Here is a 6,477-nt window from a genome sequence, read left to right as displayed (position 1 = left end):
CAAAAATACCCAAACACATCTAAACAAACACCCAAACACACATCTAAACAAATACCCAAACACACATTCAAAAATACCCAAACACACATTCAAAAATACCCAAACACATCTAAACAAACACCCAAACACACATCTAAACAAATACCCAAACACACATCCAAAAATACCCAAACACATCTAAACAAATACCCAAACACACATCTAAACAAATTCCCAAACACACTTCCAAAAATACCCAAACACATCTAAACAAATACCCAAACACACATCCAAAAATACCCAAACACATCCAAACAAATACCCAAACACACATCCAAAAATACCCAAACACATTTAAACAAATACCCAAACACATATCCAAAAATACCCAAACACACATCCAAAAATACCCAAACACATCTAAACAAATACCCAAACACACATCCAAAAATACCCAAACACACATCCAAAAATACCCAAACACATCTAAACAAATACCCAAACACACATCCAAAAATACCCAAACACATCTAAACAAATGCCCAAACACACATCTAAACAAATACCCAAACACACATACAGTACAAACAAATACCCAGCACACATCCAAAAAATACCCCAGAACACATCCAAAAAAATACCCAAACACACTTACAAAAATACCCAAACATGCATCCAAATACAAAATACCCAAACACGCATCCAAATACAAAATACCCAAACACGCATCCAAACAAACATACATTCAAAATTATCCAAACACACTCACGCTGAAACACACACCCAAATAGCTCCAAATCTAGACTAAATAAATTTGAATGAGATTTAAAGAAGAAAAATTATGAAATTAAATCCCAAACCAAACTACACACATCAAAACTAAACACAGCATTAAACCGACAAATCTAATTAAATAATATCTGAAGAACAAGAATCTGAAAGCAAGACAAATTCTGACTTAATCCAGAGCAGGTGATCACAAATTAGAAATAGCTAAAGGAAGACACACTAAAACATATAAACCCAAAGAACAAAGTCTCTGTAAACATTTTCGATGTGTGTAAGGAAAGTAGAAACATAAACACTCTTCACTCTGATATATTTGAAATTAGAGCAAATTAGACAGGTATTTTACCATTAAATCACTGCCATCATCCTAAACGTCTCTTCTCTGAGCACTGAGGGTTTTAGGGGAACATGAAGGAAGTGTGCATCTGACAGCTTCATTCATCCACACTCCTCATCAGATAAGAAACACAATAGTCTAGTCTAATCTAATCTAATCTAATCTAATCTAATCTAATGTAATCTAATCTAATCTAATCTAATCTAATCTAATCTTAATACTATTATAATATTTATTTATTTCTATGTCATTTATAGAAATTAATTCCATACTGCATGTTTCTTTAATAAATCTCTTTATTTAATTAATGTCTAGTTCTAAATTCATGTTTGGTGTTTATTTAATTCATGATTGTTGTTCTATTCCTTTATTTGTTGTTATAGATTGTTGAGAAAAGTGATCACACCTTTTGCAAAAGTACACCTGAGAGTAAGGAACACAGCCTTCACTTTGAGTTGTGACACAGAGCTTGTATATTCATTCAATACAAAAAAAAAATGTTTTCTGAGAACTTCAGATTGTTTATTGATTTTTATTTCTCTCTTGAGCTGAAACTTGAGAAAAGTGTTGGGGGGCTCCTGCGGGAATGCCGGAGGCTGAACGAGGGTGTCACGTTTCAGCCTGTGCAGTACGCTGCGGTATGATAGCAAATAGATTGAGTAAAGAAAGGAGCGGTCTTGCTCCATTATGGTTCCTAGAGCAGTTCCCATTATAGAGCTGAAACACCATGACATGGGCTTGACTGTAGAGCTTTAAACCCCTGAAATAATGTGAAACAGGCTAGAATGATGCTGGAGCCTCACAGCGATAGAGGACAGCATGCTGTATTGTTTACCTGCTTACTCTTATGTAATCAATGAGCACACCTTGTTATTTCAGTTTAAATTGGGTAAAATGATCCAGGGACAGCTCTCGATAAGAGTCAACAAAATCACATTTCTCAACATTCGGCAGATTTTCTTTCATAATCCATCCTGCTACACTAAAAAAAAAGACATCGTAAGATCTTGAATATAGGCAAAAGTATTACGTGTTTCATATTATAGCAGCACCACAAACCCAATACATGATTATTAACATTGTTGGACATTTTACTAATCTCAAGCTTCAAAAAGTCGTAGATTGTTCTGCAGATTATTCTGCTAATTTTGAGCATTTATTATTCAGCTGAGTGATGTTCGGGCTGTCCGTCTGCTTTTTATCTGATTGTCCCTAGAGCAGAGAGGAAGTGGTTGAACGTTTGTAGGATTTAACGGGAATTTTCATTGTTACCAGCAGATGAACTGATTGGATTTTGGAATTGATCCAAACAGGGTCAAGGTCAGAGCAAGGTCAAATGTTTGAACTTTATTTTTCTTCTAAATGGTTCTTATTTTCTATATGTTATCTTAGACAGATGTTTATCCTACACATGTGTAAAATGTAGTAATCTGTACAAATGTGTGTGTGTCTCTGTGTGTGTGTGTGTGTGTGTGTGTGTGTGTGTGTGTGTGTGTGTGTGTGTGTGTGTGTGTGTGTGTGTGTGTGTGTGTGTGTGAGAGAGAGAGAGAGAGAGAGAGAGAGAGAGAGAGAGAGAGAGAGAGAGAGAGAGAGAAGTAGAGAGGGGGGGTAGGAAGACAGAGAAAAGAAGCTGGCACACACTACAGCAGCCACTTAACAGACACACTCGGCTTGTTTTCTTACGTATGTCACTATGATATAAATAGCATTGATTAAAGTGCCTACCAGCCTCGGCATCTGTGCTTTTTGGCAGTGGCTTCATTCTGGCAGGAGCATGCTCTCTCGTTCAGGTTCTTGCTTTCTTCTTGACAGTGTAACACACGAGCATATGAGGACGAGCAGCCACCTGAACTCGATGAATGCACTGAGCTGGCAGTCGTGGATTACTCCGAGCCACAGATTGAGCTTGCTAAATAGTGTATGGACAAAAGGTTGCTGGTGTCACTTAACCTGACATTATTGGTGTGTAAGCTGCATCACAGAGACATAGTCAGCACTCTTCACTTCCCTTCACACATTTACTGTGGTAACATACCATAAAAAAACCTATGTAAAGATTAAAAGCTTTGTTGAGTCGAGGTTTATGGATTGTGTGTGAGTATTAGTGTATTACGTGTTTGTGTACGTGTATTATATGCATGTGTGTGTTTGTTTGCATGTGTATATAGTAAGTGTATTATGTGTATTGTCTGTTTGTGTTTGTTGTTTCGTGTATTAGTGTATTATGTATATTTGTGTGTGTTTGTTTGTTTGCGTGTGTATTAGTGTATTTTGTGTGTGTGTGTGTGTGTTTGTTTGAATGTGTATAAGTATATTATGTGTATTTGTCTGTTTGTGTTTGTTTCGTGTGTATTAGTGTATTATGTGTGTATTTGTGTGTTTGTTTGTTTGTTTGTTTGCATGTGTATTAGTGTATTATGTGTGTATTTGTGTGTGAGTCTAAAATCTGTTATTCTCAACATGACCAAAGAAATTTGGAAGAATTCCAGGTGCAGTTTTGTTGGATGCTCTTGTTTATGAATTATTAAAGGTGTCCCGTGCTGTGGACGAGGCTTTTCTGCTGGCACGCGGAGTCTACAGAGGCGTGACAGAAAAGACCTCACTGATCCCATTTGACGTCCCTCTCAGCTGAGATTACTGGCTTAAAATGAAAAATCTGGTGTCCCAGTCAGGGACACTGCTTATGGATAATACCCTCCTGGCAGGCGTTTGCATCCGAATCAAACGTCATTTATTTACTTTTCTTTCTTTCTCTGTTTTTGTTCTTTGGAATCACCTTAAAAGGCCCATGTACATTAAATGATTGCACTTGATGAGGAAAACATATGTTCACACTGATCAAATCAATGTGAATCTCTGTGTATTAATAAAAAACAAATCTCTCTCCCAGTATTATTATTATTATCATTATTATTATTATTATTATTATTATTATTATTATTATTATTATTACATGTAAATTAGAACGTGGTTTTGGGTGGGAAAAGTCCAAAGGGTCACTCAGACACAGAGCAGTCCCTTCTATCAGAGGAAGATTCCACATATATTTATTCAGCATCTCAGAGCACATCTGTTGCTATGAATCGTAATTTGAGTCACAGCTTGGCGTCCCAGTAATTACAAAAGCAAACACCTTTGCTCTCTATTAAAAGCTTTCATCTTTTAAGCACATCAAGAGATAAGGCTTCAAAGTGGTGTCGCTTTTGAGGTAAACTTTATAAAAAGGTAAAATGCGTGTCTAGACGGAGCTAGAAATCCGGGAGGTTCTAGAAAGCCCTTCTTTTCTCAAGAGAGTAGATGCATAATGAATATTTAATTCTGCTCAGTTTGTTAACAGTACAACAGAACATGAATAATCATGTACTAAAATATGAACTAATGATGAATTAAGTCATGTGCTAAATCATGTGGTGGTTTAGTGGTTATGGCGCTAATTGGAGGGTCGTGAGTCTGAATCCCAAGAGCACCAGGCTGCCACTGTTGGGCCCTTGATCAAGGCTCTTAACCCTCAATTGCTCAGTTGTATAAAATAAGATAAAATGTAAGTTGCTTTTAATAAGAGTGTCTGCCAAATGTTAAGGTAAATAAATTAATGATGATTTAACCTGAGTTACCAAGTGAGTCTGATGAATTCATGACCACCTTAAGTACGTTAGTACATGTGTGTTACCTAATGTATTATTTAACACGTAAGTCTAAACCAGATCAAACATGTTGTGTAAGACCACTTATTCAGCCATAATTTCAAGTTGTTTATGTAATCTGTAATATCATATACTTCATGCAGATTGCTTTTATTATTTGCATTGATCTTCCTTATCAAAGAAAAGATGAAAGAAAGATGCATTAGCAATAAACACAGTTAATGCGTCATTCTCCATCCATTTCTCTTCAAATCCCACTGTAATGTTAGTTCATGCTCTGGGTGGCTTGGGTCCGAATCTCAGCCTCTTCACCTTTAAGAGTGAACACTTTAAATTCTTTCTTATAAACCATAGTTGATTGAGATTATTCATTGTGTTTTAATGAATGCATTAACTAACGAATGTGTACTAACATCTATTTAAGGGGGTCATTATTCACACATGGCTTCATAAGACTCGTGTTGTGGTTAATGTTTTTTTTTTTTTTTTTTTTTTTTATGAGTACATACCTCACTGTAACTCATCATTACTTCATACTTTTTAGATTTGGGATAGGTGCATGATTATTCCTGTACTGTTGTACTGGTACTATAATTAATACATTATCCTTTGTCAAAATCTCCCATGTGGAATTCTATTTTAAGAGACTGTGACCAAGCATCTTATCTGCTCTCTGTGGAGAGTTCAGGGGTAGACGTCATCACTTTCTGTAAGTCGTGTTCGGAAAAGAGGAGCTTTGAAGCAGACAAAGAGGAACAGGAGGCAGGTCTTGTACAAAAAACATGGTGGGGGGGGTGTGAAGATAATACCCCTGATGCTTATCAACCCTGGAGATAGGAACCATGTTTCATCCTCTAAGCTCCTGCGTGCTCCTTGGCAGCCACAGCCATCGCTGCATAATCATATTAATTTATGCCTTGCATCAATTATGCATTCAGATTCTCCTGATAGCTTGTCACTTTTTATCCATTAGTCGTTGTATGTTAGGTAGTGGGATGAGTAAATAAATTGGAAACACCACACACCCTAGTGTTGCTTTGAGCGGCTTGGCAAGGTGCCCCAGTGCATTTGTGGAGATTTAAGGGTTATTACATAAAGTAAGGTTGGGGATCCGTTATTTTTGTTAATCTTGTTTGACATCTTGGTGAGTTTGTTACAGGTGGCAGGGGGCGGAGCCTGCAGGGTTGCAGAAGTCACATCCGAAATGTATTAAACAAAGTGGAGAATGTTCACCTAGAGCACTGCTGGAAATGTTCACACAGAGGAATGCAAATGGACTCAGACAAGGCATGTTGCCACTCCGCTGACAAGGCAATTACCTGCAAAGAGGCAGCTTGCACAGTGCAGACAGAGGGAGACTGGGGAATGAGGGTTGTGCCAAAAGTGTGAGAGCATTTTTGGGCTTGCATTTACAAACTATTTTAGAGAAAATAATCTCTCAGGGGGATCAATCAGAGTGCCAGGGAATCAAGGACTGGCTAGTTTGAGCAAAGAGTGGTTTAGTTAAGGGCAATCAGAAAAGCAAGAAGTATTGCATTGATTACCACATAAACAGTAAGTACAGAGAGAGTCTGTGTCCATTGTTAAGGATCAACCAGGCTATAAATTCAGATTAACAGGCTTCCTTATTCTGCATGATGCTCTTCGAACACAGAGATGCACATATTTTACTGTAACAGCGGAAGCCACTCTATCACTTTATACATCCAACTCATACAAAGTTCATTT

This window comes from Tachysurus fulvidraco, chromosome 12 (assembly GCF_022655615.1).
Source record: "Tachysurus fulvidraco isolate hzauxx_2018 chromosome 12, HZAU_PFXX_2.0, whole genome shotgun sequence".
NCBI classification, from domain to species: Eukaryota; Metazoa; Chordata; class Actinopteri; order Siluriformes; family Bagridae; genus Tachysurus; species Tachysurus fulvidraco.
This window is presented reverse-complemented; position numbering follows the sequence as displayed.